Here is a 27,299-nt window from a genome sequence, read left to right as displayed (position 1 = left end):
CGACTTCTATGCCATTAACAGAGCTCTGCTGCCAACAGGTGTTCATAACCTTGGCAGAGTTGTTTATTTCACCCTCCGGAACCATGATCCTTTGTGTATATTCGAAAGAGTGCTTTGTCAAAATGCAGGCCATTATGCTGGCTTGGTGACCAGATAGCCATAATGCCATTCACAAGGTAGGCGCGAAACGTGGTCAGGCCGGCTCGCGATGAGACCCCCTGTTCCAAGGTTTGCTTGTTAATTTACCTTCGGACCATATCCCTGGTGTGGTGGCCGTTATGGGAATGCCACTTCGCTTCCATCCTTATGATCATGGTAGGCCGGCTCTTAATGAGACCCCCTATCCTGCATTTGACAACTTTCATATTTTGTTTTTGTTTTCTTTTGCAGAGCACCTCTCTTGTTTATTTTCACATAAGGGTGGTTCCGCACTCCTTAAGAGCGGGGAATGGTGGAAGAAGTCTTACGATCCCAACAGATAGATATAAATCGTTCGTTCTTACTCCCAAGTAATGATCAAAAAAAGATTTTTAGGGGAATCGTCATGATAAAGATCACCAATGACAATGGCACCGGTAAATGATAATGACAGCGAAGATGAAAAGTTCACGTCCCTCCTCTTGTCCTTTTATACATACTGGCTTCATAGTGATAGCGATTTATGATGTGCTGATTTCGGTATCTCATGGTTTATGTTCACCGCATAAGTTCATTGCTGTATCTAAAAGATTGAGGAGACCATGGTCGCAAAGCATCCTCCATAAGGGCGAAAACATGTCAATGGCATTCCTGAGAGAAGAATTCATTCGTAGGATACCATTTCTTTGAGAGGAACAACGGAAAATCGCAAATGGTGTTCCTTTTGAGAAAGGAACAGCAAAGACACTCAAATGCTGTTCCTTTTGAAAAGGAACAACAGACACACTCAAGTGTTGTTCCTTTTCGCAAAGGAACAGCAAAGACACACAAGTGCTGTTCCTTTTCGCAAAGGAACAACAAAAACACACAAGTGCTGTTCCTTTTCGCAAAGGAACAGCAAAAACACACAAGTGCTGTTCCTTTTCGCAAAGGGACAGCAAAAACACACAAGTGCTGTTCCTTTTCGCAAAGGGACAACAAAAACACACAAGTGCTGTTCCTTTTCGCAAAGGAACAGCAAAAACACACAAGTGCTGTTCCTTTTCGCAAAGGAACAACAAAAACACACAAGTGCTGTTCCTTTTCGCAAAGGAACAACAAAAACACACAAGTGCTGTTCCTTTTCGCAAAGGAACAGCAAAAAGCACAAGTGCTGTTCCTTTTCGCAAAGGAACAGCAAAAACACACAAGTGCTGTTCCTTTTCGCAAAGGAACAGCAAAAACACACAAGTGCTGTTCCTTTTCGCAAAGGAACAGCAAAAACACAAGTGCTGTTCCTTTTCGCAAAGGAACAGCAAAAAGCACAAGTGCTGTTCCTTTTCACAAAGGAACAGCAAAAACACACAAGTGCTGTTCCTTTTCGCAAAGGAACAGCAAAAACACTCAAGTGCTGTTCCTTTTCGCAAAGGAACAGCAAAAAGCACAAGTGCTGTTCCTTTGCGAAAAGGAACAGCAAAAAGCACAAGTGCTGTTCCTTTTCACAAAGGAACAGCAAAAACACACAAGTGCTGTTCCTTTTCGCAAAGGAACAGCAAAAACACTCAAGTGCTGTTCCTTTTCGCAAAGGAACAACAAAAAGCACAAGTGCTGTTCCTTTTCACAAAGGAACAGCAAAAAGCACAAGTGCTGTTCCTTTTCACAAAGGAACAACAAAAACACACAAGTGCTGTTCCTTTTCGCAAAGGAACAGCAAAAACACACAAGTGCTGTTCCTTTTCGCAAAGGAACAACAAAAACACACAAGTGCTGTTCCTTTTCACAAAGGAACAGCAAAAAGCACAAGTGCTGTTCCTTTTCGCAAAGGAACAACAAAAACACACAAGTGCTGTTCCTTTTCGCAAAGGAACAACAAAAAGCACAAGTGTTGTTCCTTTTCACAAAGGAACAACAAAAAGCACAAGTGCTGTTCCTTTTCACAAAGGAACAACAAAAACACACAAGTGCTGTTCCTTTTCGCAAAGGAACAGCAAAAACACTCAAGTGCTGTTCCTTTTCGCAAAGGAACAGCAAAAAGCACAAGTGCTGTTCCTTTTCACAAAGGAACAGCAAAAAGCACAAGTGCTGTTCCTTTTCACAAAGGAACAGCAAAAACACACAAGTGCTGTTCCTTTTCGCAAAGGAATAGCAAAAACACTCAAGTGCTGTTCCTTTTCGCAAAGGAACAGCAAAAAGCACAAGTGCTGTTCCTTTTCACAAAGGAACAGCAAAAACACACAAGTGCTGTTCCTTTTCGCAAAGGAACATCAAAAACACTCAAGTGCTGTTCCTTTTCGCAAAGGAACAGCAAAAAGCACAAGTGCTGTTCCTTTTCACAAAGGAACAACAAAAAGCACAAGTGCTGTTCCTTTTCACAAAGGAACAACAAAAACACTTGGAATACAAGTAAAAAAAAGCAAGGAAACATATATACAAGATGTTATGTACAAATTATAAAAATGAATTTCTTAAATTATAGGTGAGGAAGATTTCACTTCCTCTCCTAAGATTTCCATATCAGTATCTTTTCGCAGCTGCTGACAGAAGGATTCCCGAGTGAGTGGCTTTCGATAAAGGCGAACTCGGTGGCCATTTACTTTGAATGCATATCCAGAACCGTCAATTGTGATCAGGGTAAGGGTCCCATTATCATGTACCTTCTGGATTTCGTATGGTCCTAACCATCGAGTCTGGAGTTTCCCCGGGAAATCCTGAAACCGAGAGTCGTATAACAGAGCCCAGTCTCCTTCATGAAAGACTTTATTCTTGATAAGTGCATCGTGCCATTTAGCTCGCTGCTGTTGAATCAATGCTGTATTTTGTAATGCAGAGAGCCTGATTTCGTCCAATTCATTAATCTGCTGTAATCGATTGATTTGTGCCTCACTCAGGTCTAGGCCGACTTCCTGTGCAGTTCGTAGCGTTCGGATTTCGAATTCTATGGGGAAAATTGGCTGCTTTCCAAACACTAATTGATAAGGTGAATAGCCTGTAGTACTTCTCCATGTGGTTCTGTAGGCCCACAGTGCCTCGGGTAGTCGAGTAGCCCAATCACGCCTATGCGATGCAATGGTCTTTGTTAAAATTGATTCTATTACCTTATTACTACTTTCTACTTGCCCATTTGCCTGCGGATGGTATGGGGTAGTGATCTTATGTTGGACATGATAATTGTTAAGTGTTGCAGCTAATTTATTTCCAACAAATTGTGGTCCACCATCGGTGATTAATTCTCTCGGAAGTCCATAACGTACAAACAAATGGAACAAGAATTGTATCACAGAGTCTTCTGTAGCCCTAGGTAATGACTCGGCCTCGACCCATTTAGTAACATTGTCTGTCGCCACCAGAATGTATGTCCTCTGATTTGATGATGGATTGATGGGCCCAACGAAGTCCAGAGCCCATCGTTCAAATGGCTCAATGACCAATTGTGGTCTCAGAGGCATTTCATCGGCTTGGCCAGGTTTTCCTGCTCGCTGGCAGCTGTCACAGGCTTGTGCAAATTTTTTCGCATCCTTGAAAATTGTAGGCCAATAGTATCCCGTCTGCAATACTTTATGTGCTGTTCGTTTTTCAGCGAAATGTCCCCCGCATGGCCCGTCATGGCAAGCTTTTAGAATGTCGAAGATTTCGTCTTCTCGAATACACCTTCTGATTTGCATGTCTGCCCCTGTATGGAACAAATGGCCTCCAATCCATGAAAACCGAGTGCTCTTCTGAACAATCTGCTTGCGTTCCTGAGGGGTTAAGTGTTTTGGTAGCTTACCGACTGCGAGGTAATTGGCGACATCAGCATACCAGGGTGTTCGAACAACAACAACAAACAGGTGCTCGTCGGGAAATTGATCTTCCACTGCTGCTGTTTCAATTGCTTTCGGTATTCGTGAGAGGAAATCAGCTACAGGGTTCTCCTTTCCAGGTCGATCCTTGATTGTGATGTCGAACTCCTGCAATAAGATCAACCACCTGGTTATTCTAGCATTCGTAACAGGTTTATTTGCCAAATATTAGATAGCAGAATGATCTGTATATAACACAACAGGATAGCCTGTAATATAATGTCTAAATTTGTTAACAGCATGTATTACAGCCAGGAATTCCTTTTCAGTAACAGTATAATTGAGTTCGGCAGAGGATAAATTTTTGCTGATATAGTAAATAGCATATGGCTTCTTATCCTCTTCTTGCCCCAGGACTGCACCAATTGCTGTATCCGAGGCATCAGATGAGATTTGAAATGGAAAATTCCAGTTTGGTCCTCGAAGGACTGGGGCTGTTGATACCAGCTTTTTCAATTCCTTAAAAGCCTGATCACATTGCTCTGTCCACAAGAAATCAACATTACCAGTTAGAGCATATAGAGGTGCAACAATGCGTGAATAATGTTCTATAAATCGTCTGTAATATCCAGAAAATCCAAGGAAACTGCGTACCTCTGTTTGAGTAGCGGGAGTAGGGATGAGCAAAAGAATCTGAATTTTGGCAGGGTCTACCTGGATGCCAGCTGCTGAAATATAGTGCCCTAGAATGAGCCCTTCCGTCACCATAATGTAACATTTTTCGTGGCTCAGGCAAAGTCTGGTAGCGATACAACGTTGTAGAACTTTTTCCAGGGTATCCAGAGCTGGGTCAAAATCATCTCCATATGGTGTAAAGTCATCCATGTACACCTCAAGTCCGTCGTTTATTAGGTCTGCAAAGATGCTGAGAACAACCCTTTGGAATGTAGCAGGGGCATTGCATAGGCCGAAGGGTAGTACTCGATAGGCAAACGTTCCCCAAGGGCAAGTAAAGGTAGTTTTATCCTGGTCTTCAGGGGCAATTTGGATTTGGTTATATCCGCTGAAGCCATCCAGGAAAGAAAAAAATTTCTTCCCTGCCAAAGTGTCCAATACTTGATCTATAAATGGGAGGGGAAAGTGATCCTTCTGTGTGGCCTTATTTAACTCCCTGTAATCCACGCAAATCCTCCATTTCCCATTTTTCTTGGGTACCACCACTAGGGGAGAGACCCATTTACTGTCAGAGATGGGGTAAATAAAATTAACATCTAAAAGTTTCTGAAGTTCGGCTTTTACTATTTCTTTTAGATGGGGGTTGAGTCTTCTTTGTGGCCGACGAACAGGTCTTGCATCCTTCTCTATATAAATGTGGTGGGTGCATAATTGAGGATCAATCCCCTTCATGTCAGGGTAATCCCACGCAAATGCTCCCTTATATTTTTGTAACAGATTAACAAGCTTCATTTCTTGATCTGGTGTAAGGTTGACGTTAATATTTAGAGTCTTACCAGGTTCAATTTCCACTACTTTACTATTGGCAACAACAGTTACTGGTATTGTTTGGTCATGTGGATCTTTTAAAGGGTCTTCTTCTAGCTCGCTATCAAACGCTGCTTCTATCATGAAACATTGCATATGCGTTCTAGATTCAGTTTGACTAATGAAGTTGTTGATGGCGTCATCTTCTATTTGATCTTTAAAATCTAAAGCCTTCTGTACAGTCAATGGAGATCTGATATTGTTAGTAAGATATGACACGGGATAGTGACTAGTTTTAATCATCGGCAGGCTTGGCTGTGCTGGAGGATATAGAACTAGATTTTTAACGTCTGGTCCTTTAGTTATGGTCATGTTTCCCTGCCGGCAACCAATGTAGGCATCGGCAGTAGCAAGCCAAGGTCTTCCCAGTATTAGCGGATGTCCATCTAGTCGGGTTTTTGGATTAATTACCAGGAAATCAGTTGGATATTCCCAGGAATCTACGGAAACCATGACATCATATAGAGTACCTTCGGGTCGAACTACAGATCGATCTGCCAATTCTAACAAAGTAGAAGTAGGTTCTACTGATGTGATGCCAAGCTTTTGGCAGGTGGAAGTTGTCAAAATATTGATTGCAGCTCCCAAGTCGACTAAAGCGTTAGTCAGGGTTTGACCATAGATTTGGACAGTTACAATTGGGTTCCCGGGATCTTCGTATTTGATAGGTGTCTCTTTTCCTGATAACAGGTCGGATAAAGTACCAACTACTTGGACTCTAGGGTTAGTAGTTATATTCCTCCTTGATTTTTTTATGCACAGTTCTTTTATAGTTTTTGCGTATATAGGAATATCTTGAATGGCTTGGAGGAATGGAATCTTTATGTACAGATTTTGTAACTCTCCCAGAATGTCAAAGTCTGGAGTTTGTACTGGTCGTGGTATGACTAATCGTTCCGGGAAAGGAGGAGAGGATGTACTTACTTGTTGATGGGTCTGCTCTTTATTTTCATCCTTTTGTTGTAGCGGTTGTTCTATTGGTAACTGATCTTCAATGTGAACTGTTTTGTCTCCCTCTGTTTCTATTATACGTCCAGATCGTCACTGAAGATCATTGCACTCCCTTAGGTCAAGTCCAATTTCTGATGTGTCTATGATTTGGATGGATTGGACTGGTCTATTATTAGGATTGGGATTGGGTTGGGCTGGGAGTTGGGGTCTCAGATTAGACTGGGGGTTTTGTTGTAAGGCTGGCAGAGTTGGTTGAGGGAGTGGAATAGTTCCTGTTGACTGATATTTCGATCTTGGCCAATTGGTCTGCCAGGGTGAACCTTGTGAAGTAGGGGGAATCCATTGCGGAGGATATGAATTATTCTGCCAATATGGTGGGGTATAAGGAAAATTTGGCCAACCGAATTGGCCTGTCTGATTCATCCATGGATTCGAAGAAGGAAACGGCTGTGATGACCAATTCGGGACTGGGGGTGTAGATTGGTTTTGCCACATACCATATTGCTGAGCATTATACTGTGGAGGTTGAAAAGAAGAAGCTGGGTCCAAAAACATACCTGATTGCCTAGGTTGCCATTGGCGACGTTGGTTAACAAAGTATGCTGGTTCTGATTCTTCTTCTGCTTCCTTGTATACTGCCTTCAATCCAGGAAGTGAGGGGAAGCTCTCAGTAAGGTGGTCTTTCGTACAGATAGCACATGCTTGAACTGTATCTAGCGGACATTCCTTGTGGCTGTGTTTTCTTCTGCATCGGGCGCAGAAAATTGCCAGATTTTGCTCCGCCTCCATTTGCTTTTGTTTAGCCTGCACAATATCAAGCTGTGTAGTTAATGTCCCTAGAATATCAGTTTTAAAATTTTCTAATAAATTCCCAAGTTCTACACGTGTTACTCCTTCTGTTGATATTTTGTTATCTCTAACAAACCTATCATATTCTGTTGGTTTTATCCTTGTGCTACCTCTTGAACTCCTAATGCATAAATTAGTGATATCAGCAAAATTCTCTTGGTAAATATCCCCTTTTCCCATGATATTCAATGTTTCAATCCACTGTTCTTTCATACCTCTAATTAATGCAGTTTTCAACACATTATCAGGCAGAGGTAATGATGCATAGGGGGATCTCTGTAAATTATACTGGAAGCGTTCTACATATTCCTCTAGAGTTTCATTTGGTCTGGCCGTCATTTGGAAAATTTCATCTTTCAGTTCTCTTGACCTACAGTAATCCTGATATTTCTTGAGAAAGGACTTTTTCATTTGCTCCCAATTGTTTATGACTCCACCACCTAGACCCATAAACCATCTCAGAGCTGCTCCCTTCAAAGTAGAGGGGAACAACTTTAATTTCTGGGGGTCAGTGGTGTAATCATACCCTCTACATAACACATCGAATTCAAATAAGAATGCATCAGGGTCTTCTGATGCGAGTCCGTGAAACGTTGGGATGTGTTGAAGAGGAATCACCTTCATGGGGGCATTTGCAGCAAAATCTACTATAGGATATTGCAATGTAGAAGTTTGGGTATTTGGCTGATTCTGCGCCATGGGATCGAATATGTGCCAATAACCTTCCGGAATTTCTAGGAGGGTGTTCCTAGGTTGAGAAGGGGCGGCCTTGGCAGGGGCTGTTTTAATGACACTTCCCTTATCTGGGATTTCTATCTGAAGGAATGGGGTGCCTTCAGTATCAATTCTAGCCGCGCTCCCCTTATCTGGGCTGTTTAACAGCTGGATTATCCTAGAAGGAGATTTTGGTTCCTCTATTTCCCCTGTTTCCCCTTCTCCTTCACAAAGGTTGCTTAAGTTCCCTTCTTGCAGCCGTTCTGACACAGGATTTTCAATTTCTTGGAAGTCCTGTTCATCAGTCTGACTATGCACCTCAGCGTAGGCTCCAGATGGTGATGCTGTAGCCTGAAGGGAACTAGTAGGCTGCTTAGAATGAATCTTTCTGAGGCCTACTGATGGCTGAGATTCAGTTTTCTTATAGATTTCGTCTATGAAGGTTGTTCGGCCAAGGGTCACCGGTCCTTTGGCTTTTTCAGGTTTGGCTGGGGGTTTGATATTCTTTTCTAGCTTTTTCTGCTTAGTCATGCACTCTAAAAACTACTAAATCCTATCAACCAGCAATTCTACTAAGAGAGCGGACGGTGGAGCAGGGCTTTTACATGCTCCGTACGCAGGTTCTTACCTTCCGTTTTTAAAATCCAACTCCCCCCTAGCAGATTTGCGCACTACTCTGTAAAGGGAAAATGGCTATTACTCCTCCCCGGCAACGACGCCAAAATGTAGAGCTGTAACTAGTGTCTCTCACACCACTAATTATCCCACATTAATAAGTCAATCCGGGAACGTTTTGTTATTGCAAGGAGTATCTCAATCCGAGGCTATTTGTCCGAGTAATGCTCGGTAGTATAGTGTTCTAATGATTTGAAAGGAAACAGATGCTAAGCTGTAACTAAACTAACCCAAAAGATAGAATCACACAAGGCGGTTGATCAGTCAAGGGTACGGAAGCAATAACCCATCCCTTTAGAAACTGATAAAGAAAGGAAATCAGAGCATGGAATTATAGGTCTGGGGCTAAGCAGCGTCTTGCTGAGGCTCACTACAGCCTTAGGCCTGCTCTCACACTAAGAACAACAAAGGCAGGTAAATCAAACAACGGAAAGTAAAATGGAACAGCAGTCTGGAAATGGAACAACAGTAATGAAATGGAACAGCAGTAATGAAATGGAACAACAATAATAAAATGGAACAACAATCCTCAACCGTATGTACACGTTCTATACTACTATAGCAATCTGAGAGTAATGGATGATATGACTATGTTTTTGAACGAAGTAATATTGCTTTCAAGTCTTACAAATACTATTTCTCATGGATCTAATAACAATAACATTCATACCAACATTCCGCTACAGAAATAGCTGAGAGATGCAATTCGAATAGATCCACTTATACAATGCAGAGACATGAGATAAAGAACTCATTCAGATATCAATTATAATGAAGCATAGTATATCACATAAAAGATGTATCAGATTACTTAAATAATGGAAATAAACAAACCACACACAAATCACAGTATAATAATACAAAAGCAAGTGTCCTTCGGAGCTGGGCCCTTGGCTGCCAATGGAACACTGCCTTAAGTTACTCCAGATGCAGAGACGAAATGAACACCAAGTCTTCTATATTAATCGCATCAACAAAAGTATAACAAAGTCAGGTCTCAGCGAGACTCAATGATCACAGTTGGTTCTGAAACTTAGAATTACAAAAACAGTCGTCCCCCCCGGCTCAATGGCGTGGTGCCTTTATATAACAGAAATGACGGAGGTATCTTGCGTTCTCCGACTCAGTATCCTGCATTCTTTCTCTGGGCTATTCGGCTCTAATTTTACTTGATCTTGTCCGCATCCGGTTCCCCGTTGGAGGGACAGTAGTTATTTTCCCTTTGCTTCTTGTTTTCAATCGCCGATCCTTTGTTCCCACGTCTTCCTGCATAGAAAACGTCAATTATTAGCACTTGAGCTTCCTTTATCTATTGTTGCACATTTTATCAAAACCCTTTATCTTCTTTGAACTCATAATGCAGAAAAGGTTAGAATTATTATTGAAAAACCACTAGATTGCTTGTCAAAAGCATACCTTCCAAGTGCTCCACACAAGACTCGAGGGAAAGTCTGTTGTGACTTGCAAGTGGATATAAAAAATCAAACATGCAACTGATGTTATCATTTAGAAGTTTAGATTGATGTTCGTGGCTAGAGGATTCTCCCAAAAATAGGGAAAAATATTATGATGAGATATTTGCACTTGTTTCCATATACGCTACCATCCGATCTATTATTGCTCTTGTTACTTATTAGGGTTGGATTCTTCATCAGATGGATGTGAAGACAAATTTTCTTTATGGCATACCCAAGGAATAAGTGTACCTAGAGCAATTGTAGGGCTTTGAGGAACATGATAGGGAAAACCATGTTTGCATATTGAAGAAATACATTTATGAATTGAAGCAAGCCCCCAAGGCTTTGCTCGGATCGATGCATGTCTGATGAATCTTAGATTCAACAAAATCAATGTCGACCCTAACCTTTACTTAAGTGTTGTCTAAGGTATGCTTGTGATTTTGGTTTTATATGTTGTTGACTTGTTCTTGATAGGAGCAGAGCCTCTGATTATCTAGTGTAAAAGGGAGCTTGCGTCTGAATTTGAGATGAAAGATCTTGGGTTGATGCACTATTTCTCGGGCTTAGAGGTGTGGGATAAACCTAGAGATATTTTCCTCAGCCAAGGAAAAAATGTTGTCAAACTCTTGGAGAGATTTGGGAATGTGGATTGAAAATTCATGTCCACGCCGATGGAGGAAAACTTCAAGAAGTTATATGGTGAAGTTGTAGGACCAGATATGGCATATACTTCTATGTACTGGCAGCTGATTGGGGCTTTGATGTGTCTGGTCAACACTAGACCAGATATATATTTTGTCATTAACACCTTGAGGCAGTTCATGGTGGAACCTTTACATGCTCACTGGGAGGCTTCAAAACATGTGTTGAGATATCTGCATGGGACAATCAATTATGGACTGAGATATGCCTCTAACAATGATCTGAGATTACATGGATATAAAATGAAGATTGGGCCAGGAGTTTTATCGACATGAAGAGCACATCAAGTTTTTTCTTTAACTTGGGGTATGCCACGATTTCTTGGATGAGCAGGAAGAATAAATATGTCGCTCTCAGTACAACCAAGGTAGAGTGTAGTGTAGCTAGTATGGCTAGCTGTGAGGTAGTGTGGCTACGCAAGCTCTTTTCAAATATTTTTGATAATGTGCTAGATACAATTGTGATATATTATGACAATCAAAGCAGGATCAAACTTTCAGAGAATCTAATATTCCATGTTAGGTCAAAGCACTTCAAGATTAAGTACCACTATATCATAGATATGGTAGGAGAGGAGCAGTGAGGCTCCAAAACATCCCGACATATGAGCAGGTTGTAGACATTATCACCAAGCCTTTTTCAAAATCAAATTTCTTAGTCTTCAGAGAGCATCTTCAAGTGCAGGATAATGTATCCCTCCTTAGGAGGGAATATTGTTGATCGAGAACACTGAGCATATGCTCTTCCCATAGTATTTCGGCTAGCCATGGACTTGGTGGGGGGGGGGAGGGAGGATGAGCATTGAGGCTCTTGGGTGCGAGGGTACTCCTTAAAGCCATATAATTGGCTAAACACATGCCCTGATATGCATCCTACCTGCAAGTCACCTTCAATTCATTATTAAATTAGGGCCATATTGAGATGGTTAAGCTTGTTGGGATTGCCACCAATCTGGCCAGTGGGTGAGGAGACTTAGGTGTGTGTGATCTTTACCAAGGTTAGACATGACTAACATGGAATTTGTTGTGGTAAATTGATCGCCCCTAAGTGTTGGATGCATGTGTTCTACCACTTGGTCACTAAAGGATCAAGTTGGGCGAGGATCAATTAATGGACATAGGGTGTGTGATCTTTACCAAGGTCATTTATGATTGCCATATACTTGGTTGTGGTAAATTGATCTCCCCTATTGTTAGTGTGGATCATTTTTCTTCTTCTATGGATTAAATCATCATTATTCAGATGAGATAAGATGAGACGAGATGATCTTCTCTTATGTTGATACATTTACATCTAAGATTAGACTTATGATGTAGTAAAAAATTCCTCCCTAGCTGAGATGGAGTGTTGAAAATGGCAGATTTATTCAGAAATTTCATCAACAAAATCAATGGAGACATGTTGGGTCTCCAAAAATCATCCACTTTTACCTTCATTTCAATCATTTACCCTCATTCTGTAACTCTGTAACTCCATAACCTTACATTAAGTAACCATTTTCATCATTACATGGGTTCATCATTATTATTTTCCAAGTCATTGATTTTAAGGATTATAAGTGAATTTGAGATTAAACGTTATAAAATTAACATATTTTCATATATATTTGAAAGTTTTATGAGTTTTGTGATATTGTAGGTCTACTTGGAGATTCTAGAAGGGCCCTACTTGGCCACCCAACAACAAATTCGAATTTCAAACTCCAACTCATGAGGATTTGTGGAATAATTGTAGAAGATGTGGATCATTAACTATGCACATCCAAAGGAGAAGAATCATGGATGAGATTTTTGAGAGGATTTGTATCTTACATTTTTAGGGTATTGGTTATAACCACAAGAGATAAATGTGGATTTAGGAGAGATCTAAGGATTTATATTTATTGTATAGGTATTTTCAATTTTTGTATAAATATGAGTGCACCCTTCATACAAAGGGTTCTCAATTGTAAGTTGTAGATATTAGTTAGAGGTTAGAAGTAGCTAGTTGTTAGTTGCTAGTTGGAGGATTCAAGTTCCATCCAAGATGTGATAGTTTGTTTAGTGTGTTGGCTGAGGAATGGAGGACCCCCATCAACCACAACTTTCACATCTTTGTACATATTGGTAACATAGTGTAGTTATGTTATTTCATTTATTTCCAGTAAGAGTGTTTTTATTTTATGCAAGTGTGTTTTTCCACTAGTACAAAATGGCTAATTAATTAATAAAAATGACTAAAATTTGCATATAAACGACCATTTTTCAGTCGGTGACCAATAGTGGCTAATTCACAGTATCTTATAACGTGACCAACTTTTAGTCATATTTAGCTTAGCCATTAGTTGGTCATCTCAATTTTATCATCTAATAGTAAATTTAGTCATTAACTTAGTCATTGATTTAGTCATTAATTACCACAATTAATGACCAAATACACAACAAAATATACTACTACATGGTCACTCGAGAAAACCATTTAATGACCAAAGAAATATGACCAAAATGTTGGTTGCGTTATAAGATACTGTAAGTTAGCTAATATTAGTCATATATATATATATATATATTTGTAAATTTTAGTCATCATTTGAAACCAATTAGTGACCAAAGAAATATGATAAATTTTGGTCGTGTTATAAGATACTGTAAATTATCTACTAATAGTCGCATATTTGCAAAAGCTAGTCATCTTTTGTAATAACAAATTTATTATTTATACTAATCATTATATTTTTTTAGTAGTTTCATATTCATCATATAAATGATTGATTTAGTAGTTTATATTTACTTCATTTACATTCATTAATAATCATTATAAACGACTAATTTAGTCATTGTATATTCATTTTATTTGTGTTCATCATTAATCAATATAAATTACTAATTTAATTTTTCTAGATTGATTTTATATGTTCCTTATTAATCAACATAAATTAATTCGTATTATTTTGCGACTAAAATTTCAAAAAAAAAATGTCATACAATGTGCATGTTTGTCTAATATGAAAACACAAAGTTACAAGTGTTATTTGCAATACTAAATAAGATCAAATATAACTATAAATAACTTCAACCACATAAATTATATTATATGAAATGCCAAGTATTACAATATGAGTTTCCAACTAAATATTGGTTGGACTACAATTTACACATGAAATATTTTTTTATCACTTGAAAACATTATCATTGTGTTGCCAAGGCATTGTAGGTGAATTCACCAACTCTAAAGGCTTTACCATCACTCTGTATGCGGGATATTGGCTTTAAGGGTATCACCAGACAAGTTATTTTCTCTCTCTCTTTTTGCATTTGTCGCTCCAGTGTTATTATTCTCCTTTTTCTTCAATTCTTATTTGGGTATTGTGTAAAGGAAGGGTCATGCTCCTGTTTTCTGCCATATTCCATAGCTCCAATGGTTGCAATCAAACATAATAAATATCAACATATCACATATCTCAATCACAACGTCTATCATTACCAACTCTTACAAGGAAAGAGTGCATATTAAATAAGTAATAGTTTTGAAGTCAAATACTAAATGTGACTAACCTGATAGCATCTAATTACCAAAAGTTAACAACTCTTACAAGGAAAAAAATACATATTAAATAAGTAATAGTTTTGAAGTCAAATATTTAATGTGACTAACTTGATAACATCTAATTACCAAAACTTTTGAATAGCTTGGATGGAATACACTTGAATGTAATTTATTTCCACTACAACTTAGTTCATGTACACATTCACCTTATTTTCCAGAATGAAAAGACCATACCCTAACATAATCTTCACTTACAACAACAAAATATTCTCCACTTGTATCCCAGAAAACTAAGTGCACAGGCTTTGTATGCCTATGAAATAATAAATATATTAAATATACTAATCATTTCCAAGTCTTTCTTTATCTAAATCTAATAAATGTTTACAACCACTGGAGATATTTCCAAAAAATATTTTTAAAAAGTAGAAGATACATGCATCACATGTGGAAACTGCAGATACCTTAAGTAAACCAATTTAAGCAAAACTAAGAGAATCAACAAACTCATAACCTTCATCCAATATTGCTTAGAAGTTTAGTGTGGATAACAAAACATTGACTCTGAATGCAATATAACAAAGAATGCAAATTGTGCTCAGTGTCAACATCAAAAATTGATAAAACATTTTCTTCAGTGCTGCAAGAAGTCTGCCAACTGCTATTTGAAATCGCACTTGACTTATACTACCATGTGAAGTAAGTGAAATCAAGAATAAGTCGTTCATAATTTAATGTGTATAACATATTATCTAGGATAGTGCATTCATCAGGATTAATACACAGTTAAAAAGCTTATACTTTATAAATTGTCCACCTTAAAAATTCTTGTGAAAATGCATTGATTACAATAACGCATTTCATTTTCTCCATCACAAGAGTAGATCAAATCATTGTTTCGATGGAAATAAAGTGACATAACAATTCCTAAGTAAATGTTCATAATGAATAGCTTGGTTGTAACAAATAACAATATGTTAGAATGATTTGACCTATCAAACAAAAGATTTGGAAGCCACCACTCTTTAAGACAAAATTCCCATTAAGTAAATGCTTGGATGAAATCAAATTATAACGACAATCCTACACCCAAATCTATTATAAAAAATTTAAACTAAAAAAATTAAAAATCAAATGCTTGCATGTGCCAAGAAGGTACCAAAGCAGCCCAATCAATGAAAGCGGTAGTAGGTGCTAGATGGCTATCATCTAGAAACTAGTGTACTTAGACAAAATCAATGCTAAGATTTGGAGGAAAACAAAATTATAAGCCCATTATGTCACAAAAGTAAAAGAGAAAATGAAAAAGCCAAGCATCATTTAGGGAAAGGATGAATTGTTCATCTTCAAAATTTAAGAGGACAAAAATATTAGAAAGTTGCAACGATATATCAATTATGCCACTAATATCTCAAGCAAACCTATCATGCAGGTCCCTTGATCATTAGAAAGATGAAACAATATATCAAATGTGTTGCTAATATCTTAAGCAAACCTATCTTACAAGTCGCTCAATGGGCATTATTTGAGAGGGGATAATTGAACCATATTTTAATTTTTAAAGGCAAAACAATACTTGCCATCCAATTACCAAAAGTTTTGGATAACTTTGATGAAAGGCACATGAATGGAATTTATTTCCACTACAGCTCAATTCATGCACACATTCACCTTCTTTTCTAAAATGAAAAAACCATACCCTAACAAAATCTTCTCTTACAACCACAAAATATTCTCCACTTATGTCCCCACAAACTAAGTGCGCAGGTTTTGTATGCCTTAGAAATAGTAAATATATTAAAGATACTAATCATTTTCAAGCTTTTCTTTATCTAAATTTGATCAATGTTTACAACCACTGAAGATATTTCCAGAACATATTTAAAAAATTAGAAGATATAGGCATCACATGTGGAAACTGTAGATACTCTGTGTAAACCAATTTAATCAACAAACTCAGAATCTTCATCCAATATTAATTAGAAGTTGGTGTACATAAAAAAAGACTGAAAGTGAATGCAAGATAACACAAAACATACATGTAAAGAATGCAAGTTGTGCTCAGTCTCAACATAAAAAATTGATACAATATTTTTGCAATTACTACAAGAAGTATGCCAACACCTATTTGAAATCACACTTGACTCATACCACCTTGTGAAGTAAGAAGTCTATAGTGGTTGCAAGAAGTCTACCAACTCCTATTTTTTGCAGGGGCTGCAAGAAGTCTACCAACTCCTATTTGAAAATGCACTTGACTCATACCACCTTGTGAAGTAAGTGAAATCAAGAATAAGTCTTGCAGAATTTAATGTGTACAACATTTCATCTAACATAGTGCATTCATCGCTATTAATTACACGAAGATAAAAAACATATACTTTATAAATTGTTCACCTTAATAGTTCTTGTGCAAATGGAATGATTAACACTACAATCACACATTTCATTTTCTCCATCACAAGAGTAGAGCAGATCATTGTTTGGATGGAAATAAAGAGACATAACGGTTCATAAATGACCAATAAACATTCTCAATGAATAGCTTGGATTTTACAAACAACAATATGTTAGAATGATTTGACATGTCTAATACAAAAAAGGGTTTCAGGCTAATGGAAGAAAGATGAAAAATAGATGAAAAGGAAACATAATTAATGGTATCTCACTTGAACCTTGACATATGGAACATTAAGTAAAGATGTCTGTAGAAATGTAGAAAACTAATAGGAAATTATTGCACCATTAAAGACCAAAACGAGAATTCAAGATCTTTGAGGCCTGACTGGTTGGTTTAGCTAGTGAAATAAACAAACTTCATTCAACATTCTCTCGAAATAATTTACTTTGCCTTCACCTTCCATGAGGATTCACCAAGTACGAGAAAATTGCACTTGTTTTTGCATCTTCTAAATCTTAGTCGCTTCAATTTTCACTAGCCTTATCAATTATAATGTTATCAAAAGTCTCTGTTTCGGTGAAGTGAAGAAGAAGTTGTGCATTGCAATTAGTGTTATTCTCAACTGGATCATTAGCAAGACATTTTGGAGGACTTGAATCCAAAACACAGGTGTACAACCTCAGATGTGCACTTCTAATGATGAAACATTTTAAAAGCTTCTCACTTCAATTTGGAAAATATTATTGATGCAAAGCATATTCCAGACATCAACCAAGACAAAAAATTGTTCCATAATGAAAATTTTGATAAGATTATCCAAAACTGCAGGTGTTCACTCCTACAAAACAAGAAGTGAGATTCCAATTCAACATGTAGCAACAATGGAAATGGAAAAAGTAGTACAGTTTCATAAGGGTACCTTAAATACTTCATGTCTTATGACTCTAGGTGTCAGCAAGATCAATTCAAAAGCAAGAACCATTTGAGAAAAAAAAATCAATAGTCAAGCAATCATAAATAAATATGATCCATCTCCAACTCAATTATGTCAATCATGTACCAGAGCCTAGGAAATGTCAGTGAAAGTGCCCAAGATTTTGTTCTTGCACCAAAAAAAATTATGCCAAGGAGTTAGGACCAAAGTCCCATGCCAGAATCCCCGTGCAACCATGAAAACATGTCAGCATGCCTAGAAGTGCCAGCACACAGCCTAGTAATACCACACAGATGCCACTATTGATGACCAAGTCTAACTAGGTGAACATCAGATCCATGCCAAAGCGATTGATCAACTTGCTCTCAATCAACACCTGTTATAGTTGACCCCAAAACAAGGAGCGAGGCACCAGTTAACCTCAAATACAATGCCAAGGCCAACCTTAAATACAATGCCTAGGGAAAACCATTACAATCCACCTTTAATGATTTCGTTACAACATTAATCAATGATCACTTGAATTGTATAAATATGTATCATATCACCATTGCTCTCTTAGCATTCTCCTTAGCAATTAGCTATAACGTAGCTTTCCTAGCATCTCTCATCACAAAGATCTGGCACATGACTATTTCACAACTCTATAGTCGCTGCTTGATTTTATTCCTTTGAACTAGCAATATTATTGTACAAATTTGAGCTAAATATTGTCACTAGGGGAATGCTCATTGTGGGATGTTCATGATTCTCTCTAGTTTACCCTCTAACACTCAACTTTCTAAATATTTCTGCATTATCCTCTAATTTACTATTTATGTTGTGCAAAATTATATAATTAAGTTGTTTATTGATATTACTGCATTATACACTATTATTTCATTGTGCACACAACAGATGCGCTACTCTCTAAAAATTCTCTAGTTCATTATATTACTATGTGAAGCTTTATTCCTTGCATAAGCACTTTTAGCCACTTTTGCAAATCTAACAATTTTGCATAGGACTATGATCTTCTCAAATGCAAAGTTCCCTCTCTTCCTTCAAGGGCTTAATTGCTGCTGAAGCTTGATCATATTATCGGAGCTCAAAAAGGTCTCTGACAAGTACAATCATCTTTGGACCACAGTAGAAATTTCTGAAGCACCAATGGTGATTTGCATTGAATGTCCACATGGATGATATCCAAGTACATGAAGCACAAATTCAATCCTACTCTCCACACTCCACACAATCTTCAGTGGTAGGAAATATCAAACCCAACAATCATATCATTGTCAATGATGCCTACATGAAGAAATGTATGAGCAATTTCCCAGATTCTTGACAGAGTTCAACTGTCGATAATAATTGCTACATTTGTGAACACTGGATCTGATCTGTTTGGTGAATGCACTACCTTCAAAGTTCAAGTGAAAATAAACATCTTGCAGTTTGAAGTCAAGATCAATGTTGAAGCATTGGATGGATGGTTGCAGAAGGTCAATACCTTATTTGTAGTCAACCACTTCAGTGAAACAAATAAGATTTCCTTTGCTACATTCAAACAAACAACAACCACATTTGGTTGGTGGGAGTCTCACAACAAATACTAAGCATACAATTCTCTTTGTCACAAAAAGGCCCTGTATACCCATTGGAAACCATTGCACCATTGCATTGACTAGTCTACACAAAACTAAATAAACAAGTTCCATGACGTAATGGCTTATTTGGACAGCTAAGAGACCAAATGAAATCAAATCCCCAAGTATTGGAGCTGATCACATCACTACATTTAAATCAAGCTCAATTACTTCAATAAGAACCCTTGAGGGATGCTTATTGTTTTCCAGCAAAGAAAAAATAACACTTTTGTGCTAAGAACAATGGTAAGTGACCACCCAGTAACCAACACAAAAAAGGAATACAACAGCAGGTGCAATCCATATGCTAAAGAATCAATCACACAATTATGATTAACTGCATAAGGACACCAACCACAACCAATCAAAATCAATGATCACACTACAACCAATGCCAACAATAGAAAAAGTAGTCTAGTAAATGATGTTCTTTCTAAAGTTAACGATGGACTCAGATGATGAGTGTCATGCATGCAAAACCCTTCTAGCATAGATTCAACCAAATTGTCCAACACAAGAAAAAGGAAAGCATGTTGTCATAAGCATGAATCTTCCAATGTCTTAGTTCTCATTAAACCAAGAGGTGCATTCTACAACCCAATATATAGTAGATGTGTCTCATGGGAAATGCTAACATCATCATACATTGCCCATAAATCATTTAAAATAAAATAAAATAATAACAACTCTATTGAAAGGGCTAGTACCTAGAATTCCTCTTTCAAAATAGAAGTGATGCATCATTTGAGTCCCCTTTATAAACTAACAAATAAAAATTCTAGATCCATATTACGCAAGGTCTAGCAAAAGTTGAGAGGAATCAAATCCATCAAGATACAAACCTTTATTCAAGTTTTTTCACTTCAAGTTATTTGATCACTCACGGTGTTTGATAGATTTAGGGTTAGGAACAACTTTATTGGTTATATAAACAAGTCCAAGGACAACCAATCTCGCTAATGTAGAGGAAGAAAAACAATACTTGTTCCACTCATAATTTTCACTACATAAACATGCTATGCAATTCACCATGGAATCATGGATAACAAATGTTTAAGGATTATGATTTATATGCCCACTTTCAAGTGACTCAACCTAGTGACAACACTACACCCTCAATCGTACACCATTGGTTTGTTGAATCCGTGTAATGAACTATTAATGACATAGTAATGCATATATTAGTGTAACATCAAGGCATGAAAGGATAAAGTCCCCTATTATGTGACCCCACTGGATATCTATGATTTGCTGCATGGAAAAATCTTTGTGTCAAAGCACCCTGGAAGGTACACGCTGTGACCTCAAGGCATCATCCTAAACATTGTGAATCAACTCTACAAAGATCCCAAGGTAATCTCAAATGTTGAAGTATCTTTAATTTCCGCTAAATAATGATGCAAGTTAAGTTGTCATTTGCAAAAGTTCAACTTGTTGATTATCTTCCCACAAGTCACACAAAGACCATGGCACAGACCTAACTATCCTTTGTCACGTAATCTATGCAGTAGAAGTAGCACAAAGTGACTGTAGAGGAATACACTAACAAGGACCCTATCAACGTTCTTCTAGAATAACAGTTCCCACATTCAGTTGATATATCCCTAGAGCTCCATTTCCAAATTGACCAATATATTGCAAATCCATCATAGAAAACACGAAGATCAAGTGCCAAATGTAGGCACACATACAGAAAGGATACACCATTTTGAGCAGTTCTCCCTATAGAAACCCCATTGTGTTCATGGCACCAAAAGACAATCCATGGTTCCTTTCCACGATCATTGCACCTTGAAGAAAATCAAAGTAAAGAACTGTTATTCTATTGCACACGTTACGTTTGGGGTTTTCCCGAGAAGGACAAATTACTTCACCAAAATTGATCTAAAGTTTGGGTATCATTAGGCTCTGGTTGACCTTCAGATGTTTGGAAAACTACATTCAACACAAACTATGGTCTATATCAATGAAAAAACATTCATCATGGGTTACCTCAAAGACAATCTTCAACAAAATATTGGATGAACACCTACAACACATTGTGAAAATCTCATAAACTCCATGACATATCAAACTCCACCAATTTGGAAAAATGTTTCTTCTCAATAAAGGGAATTCACTACCTTTGATACATTGTTGAGGAAACAAAAGTTCACATCAACCTAGAGAAGATATAGATCAATCAAAACCCACCCCAACTAGCATTCTTAAGTCACAAAATTTTCTTGTCATGGGAAGACTTCTACGATAAATTCATCTTGGTTGCCTTCCATGTCACATTTTCCAAACCAAATTTTGAGTAGCATCAAACACAGTTCTCAAGTAGAATCAAATATAACAGTAAGCATTAGAAGAACTCAAATACAAATTGTGCTCCATGCCCAATTTTATACCTACTTGATCTACAACAACCATTTGAAACCTAAATAATTGCTTCTAAGCATGAAATGGGAACAAATTTAATCTAGTTTAGTCACCCCATTACACAACACTCAAAAAATCTTCAATGATGTTGCCCACAATTGTTAATCTTATGATTTTGATGCTATTGAATGCTACAGTCTATCACCAAATGGAAGGATAGCATACTGGGTAAGGAGAAAATTCTTCACTCCAACGGATCATTCAAAGGCATACTCCAAGTTCCATAGCACATCCACCATAACAGGCCTATCAATACCTTGCTCGACCAAACACTTCTCTACTGTCTCTGCAAACTTTCGCAACGAGCCATAATTTATTGTATTCACAAGATGAGGATCAATGATATGGTCAATCATTCCTCTTTTCTGTCAATGCCTTTCGCACTCTACAATGTTGACTTGCTCTCTTGGAAGAGCAGGATTTACAGTAGGCCTTGCATAGAAAACCTCCATGAGCACCACACCAAAAGAATAGACAACAAACTTCTCAGTGAGTTGCTGCCTTCAGAAATACTTGAGATCAAGGTATCCAAAACTTCCTTTCACAACAGTGCTCACATGTGTATGATTTAGTGTATGTCTAGTTTTGATAGACCAACAATTGCCACCTTAGCAAGAAGATTCTCATCCAACAAAATATTTGTTGTCTTCACATCATGGTGAATAATCCCCTGTGTTGTCCCAGTATGAATAATGGAGGCCTCTTTCCATCCCTATACATATTTAAAGCCTCTATTTCTAGGATAGAGATGGAAGATTTGTATCATGCAAATGACTCCTCAGAGGCCCATTCGCCATGTATTCATAAACCAAAATCATTTCACAGTGTTCCTCTCAGTATCCAATAAGAGAAGTAAGATGGCGGTGTCGAAATTTAGACAACATATCAATTTCTGTTTGGAATTCAATGAGACCTTACTCATATCTGGTATTATCTCATTGAATAGTGGCAAGATACCACCCAGTAACCAACAAAGAAAGGAATACAACAATAGGTGAAATTCTGTGCTAAAGAATCAATCACACAATTATGATAAGTTGCACAAGGCCAAAAACCACAACTAATCAAAACCAAGGATCACACTACAATTAATGCCAAAAATAGCAAAAGTAGTCTAGTAAATGGTGTTCATTCTAAAATCAGGAATGGACTCAGATGATGAGTGTCATGCATCGAAAACCCTTCTAGCATAGATTCAACGAAACTGTCAAACACAAGACAAAGGAAAGCATGTTATCATAAGCATGAATCTTCCAATGTCTTAGTTCTCGTTACACCAAGAGTTACATTTTACAACCAAATATATAGTAGATGTGTCTTATGGGCAATGCTAACATCATCATACATTTCCCATAAATCATTTCCAAAAATAAAAAATAAAAACTCTACTGAAAGGGCTAGTACCCAAAATTCCTCTTTCCTAATAGAAGTGATGCATCATTTGAGTCCCCTTTATAAACTAATAAATAAACATTCCAGATCCATCTTACGGAGGATCTAGAAAAAGTCGAGAGGAATCAAATCCCTTAAGATACAAACCTTGATTCAAGTTTTTGCACCTCGACTTATTTGATCACTCACGGTGTTTGATAGATTTAGGGTTAGGAATAATTTTATTGGTTACATAAACAAGTCCAGGGACAATAATCTCACTAAAATCGAAGAAGAAAAACAATGCTTGTTCCACTCATAATTTTCACTACACAAACATGCTTTTCAATCCACCATGGAATCATGGATAATGGATGTTTAAAGGTTATGATTATATGGCCACTTTCAAGTGACTCAACCTAGTGACAACACTGCACCTGTAATCGTACACCATTGATTGGTTGAATCCGTGTAAGGAACTATTGATGACATAACACTGCATATTTTAGTGTAAGATCAAGGAATGCAAGGATAAAGTCCCCCTATGATGTGAACCCACTAGATATCTATGATTTATTGCATGGAAAACTCTTCGTGTCAAAGCACCCTGCAAGGTACAAGCTGTGACCTCAAAGCATCGTCCTAAACATTGTGAATCAACTCTATAGAGATCCCAAGGTAATCTCAAATGTTGAAGTATCTTTAATTTCCGCTAAACAATGATGCAAGTTAAGCTGTCATTTGCAAAAGTTCAACTTGTTGATTATCTTCCCACAAGTCGCACAAAGACTATGGCACAAACCCAATTGTCCTTTGTCGCGTAATCTATGTAGTAGAAGAAGCACAATGTGACTTTAGAAGAATACACTAACAAGGACCCTATCAATGTTCTTCTAGAATAGTGTGTCCCAGATTTAGTTGATATATCCCTAGATCTCCACTGCCAAATTGACCAATATATTGCAAATGCATCATAGAAAAAATGAAGATCAAGTGCCAAATCTAGGCACAGATACAGAAAGGTTACATCATCTTGAGCAGTTCACCCTATAGAAGCCCCGTTGTGCTCATGGCACAAAAAGACAATACATGGTGCCTTTGCATGATCATTTCACCTTGAATAAAATCAAAGTAAAGAATTGTTATTCCATTACACACATTACCTTTGGGGTTTGCCGAGAAGCACAATGTACTTCACCAAAATTGAACTAAAGTTTGGGTATCATTAGGCTCTGGTTGACCCTCAGATGTTTGGAAAACTACATTCAAGGAAAATGATGGTTTATATGAATAGTTGGAAATGACATTCATCATGGGTTACCTCAATGAAAATCTTCAACAAAACATGGGATGAGCACCTTCAACATATTGTGCAAATCTCATAAACTCTGTGGCAACTCAAACTCCACCAATTTGGAAAAATGTTTCTTCTCAATAAAGGGAATTCACTACCTTGGATACATTGTTGAGGAAACAAGATTTCACATCAACCCAGAGAAGATATAGATCAATCACAACCTACTCCAACCAACATTCTTAAGCCACACAATTTTCTTGGCATGGGAAAACTTCTACGATAAATTCACCTTTCGTGTCACCTTTTCCATACCAAATTTTGAGTTGCATCAAACATAGTTCTCAAATGGAATAAAATATAACAATAAGAATTTGAAGAAATCAAAGATAAATTGTGATCCACACCCAATTTTATACCCACCTGATCTACAACAGCCATTTGAAACCCAAATAATTGCTTCTAAGCATGCATTGGGAACAATTCTAATCTAGTTTAGTCACACCATTACATGGCAATCAAAAACCTTCAATGATGTTGCCCACAATTGTTAATATTATGACTGTGATTCTATTGAATTCTATAGTCTATCACCAAATGGAAGGATTGCATACTGGGCAAGGAGACAATTCTCCACTCTAACAGATCATTCAAAGGCATATTGCAAGTTCCATAGCACATCCCCCATAACAAGCCTATCAATACCTTGCTCTGCCAAACACTTTTTTGTTGTCTCTCCAAACTTTCGCAAGGATCCATGATTTATTGTATCCACAAGATGAGGAGCAATGATCTGGTCAAGCATTCCTCTTTTCTGCCAGTTCATTTCCCACTCTGCAATGTCAACTTGCTCTCTTGGAAGAGCAGGATTTATAGCAGGCCTTGCATAGAAAACCTCCATGAGCACCACACCAAAAGAATAGACAACAAACTTCTTAGTGAGTTACTGTCTTCAGAAATACTCGAGATCAAGGTATCCAAAGCTGCCTTTCACAAGAGTTCTCACATGTGTATGGTGTAATGTATGTCTAGTTTTTGACAAACCAAAACTTGCCACCTTAGTAAGAAGATTCTCATCCAGAAAAATATTTGTTGTCTTCACATCATGGTGAATAATCCCCTGTGCTACCCCAGTATGAAGGTAATGGAGGCCTCTTGCCACCCCTATACATATTTCAAGCCTCTGTTTCTAGGACAGAGATGGAAGATCTGTCCCATGCAAATGACTCCTCAGAGGCCCATTGGCCATGTATTCATAAACCAAAATAATTTCACAGCGTTCCTCGCAGTATCCAATCAAAGAAACAAGATGGCGGTGTTGAAATTTAGACAACATCTCAATTTCTGTTTGGAATTTTGTGAGACCTTGCTCAGATCTGGGATAATCTCGTTGAACTGCAACTTTGGTCCCATCTTCTAGTTCACCTTTATAAACTTCACAAAAAATTCCCATGTCGAGTATAAAATTTTCATCAAAGTTGTTGGTATATTATTGTATCTCTGCAAATGTAAAGAACTGGCACATACTTGAAGGTTCAAACGAAACATAACTACCAGTACCACTCTTGTGGGAACATGGGGAAACTTTGTTGGTCATAGTTTCTGAATTCTCACCATGCAAAGAAAGAGGCAACCGGGTTGGAGGGGAGTTCTTTCACTTCGATTTTGGGTGGACATACATCCAATACATTGTTTCTAGTAGTCTGAGTGCAGCAAAAGCTCCAAAAATTGATCCAATAATAGGTCCCATCTTCCCATTTTTTTCCTTTGGAGTTCATAAGACTATTTCCATGAACAAGATAGGGCTCGTCCAGACTTCCAACAGGACTACTTATCTTCATTATTTCCAACCCATTTAGTATAGCATTAACATTGGTATTATCATATAGAGGACTTGTCAGCCCAACTTGGATCTGGACTAGCTTCTCCCCAACTGAAGTGTTGGCAACAAAGTATCGATAAAAAGACACATCCAATCCCATTGCCTTTCTAGACATATGAAAGTCCGCTAATGAAGATTGTCCATTGATATAGGCATTGCAAATCAATAGATATATATCTTAGCTACCAATATCACATAAATTCATCCGAACAAAATATGTGAGAATAGAGTCCACACTAAAAGTCCAAGAAATGTTGAAATTTTGGGTTTACAGTGTTGGATGCACTCACAATCATTTCATGTGTTGTTGCCTAGACCTTGTTAGGAGAAATAACGTCACTAACAAGAGCATTGTATTTGATAAAGTTGGGATTAATAAAAGCACTCTTAGCAGTAGTTTTTATCTTCAAATACTTCTGAATAGTCTCCCAAACTCTTCACAAAGTATCATTCCTAGAACTGATCTTAGTTCCTCCCATATTAATCATATAGACTGCCTCCAGAGCTACGCCAAAGAGTGCATAGCCATTCAAAAGAGGCTGAATAGACAAATCCCTCGTTGGTATCAACCCATTAGGGGCCGAGACAACCTCAATGGCATTGACAAATTCCAGAGACCTTTGCCTTTGCCAACATTCTTCCATCTTGTAGTAACATGGAATCCTTAGAACTAGGTATGAAAATCAATGAAGAAATAATTAGAAATGGGTTTCTGTATGATGTGGTTGTAGCAAATGACCTCATAGACATGTATGAAAAATGTGGAAGTAAATGGAAGGCACGTGAATTGTTTAACAAAATGCATCAACAAAATGTTGTCTCACAGACAACCATGCTTGCAGGATATGCACAGAATCGACTCATTAATGAGGCCCTAAATTTCTTTAAGGAAATGCCTCAACGAAATGTGGTCTCATGGAATGTCATGATTGCAAGATTTACACAGAATGGGCGTTGTAAGGAAGCCCTGAAGCTATTTTTTGAAATGAAATTGATGGGCTTAAGAGATAATTCAAAAACATTTGTTAATATTCTTCCAGCTTGTGTTGGCTTG

General features: G+C 37.6%; 1 pseudogene; it reads right to left on the bottom strand.

Moving 5' to 3' along the window:
* Nucleotides 1–17,167: 17,167 nt before the first annotated feature.
* On the bottom strand, nt 17,168–26,889 carry LOC149168749 (receptor-like protein kinase THESEUS 1 pseudogene; annotated as a pseudogene).
* Nucleotides 26,890–27,299: the final 410 nt, after the last annotated feature.

The sequence above is a fragment of the Pinus tabuliformis genome, chromosome 4_2, assembly GCF_031772625.1.
Source record: "Pinus tabuliformis cultivar Carrire ecotype Pingquan chromosome 4_2, CPIR1, whole genome shotgun sequence".
NCBI classification, from domain to species: Eukaryota; Viridiplantae; Streptophyta; class Pinopsida; order Pinales; family Pinaceae; genus Pinus; species Pinus tabuliformis.
This window is presented reverse-complemented; position numbering and strand designations above follow the sequence as displayed.